Source organism: Hoplias malabaricus, chromosome 2, assembly GCF_029633855.1.
Source record: "Hoplias malabaricus isolate fHopMal1 chromosome 2, fHopMal1.hap1, whole genome shotgun sequence".
Classification (NCBI taxonomy): Eukaryota; Metazoa; Chordata; class Actinopteri; order Characiformes; family Erythrinidae; genus Hoplias; species Hoplias malabaricus.
The window spans coordinates 42,269,246-42,269,921 of record NC_089801.1 but is presented as its reverse complement, the minus strand read 5'-3'; positions in this window follow the sequence as shown (position 1 = coordinate 42,269,921).

The window sequence follows — 676 nt, the reverse complement described above, 5'->3', positions numbered from 1 at the left end:
GCGCAGCAGGTAGTGTCGCAGTCACACAGCTCCAGGGGCCTGGAGGTTGTGGGTTCGATTCCCGCTCCGGGTGACTGTCTGTGAGGAGTTGGTGTGTTCTCCCCGTGTCCGCGTGGGTTTCCTCCGGGTGCTCCGGTTTCCTCCCACAGTCCAAAAACACACGTTGCAGGTGGATTGGTGACTCGAAAGTGTCCGTAGGTGTGAGTGAATGTGTGTGTGTCTGTGTTGCCCTGTGAAGGACTGGCGTCCCCTCCAGGGTGTATTCCCGCCTTGCGCCCAATGATTCCAGGTAGGCTCTGGACCCCCCGCAACCCTAAATTGGATAAGCGGTTACAGATAATGGATGGATGGATGGATGGATTCAGAAGATAGGAGTCTGGTCTTAAAGCAACACAAGATTTGGTATTTTTTGCTACTGGGCTTCCCCTGCAGTTGCAAAAGTTACATAGTGCAGTTTCTGCACTGCTGAGCCTAGATTAGAAACTGCAGAAGATCTTTCTTCCCATTACGGCACAATAGAGCATCAAAATGATTTTGAAGCTTAAATTTTAAGGTACAAATGCTACCTAGCATTTCTTAAAGCTGCAACATAAGCATTGACCTCTACGCTTATGGTGTAAGAATGAGAGATGTGGAAAAAGTGAATGAACTGTTGAGAATGTGTTGTAATTTAAAT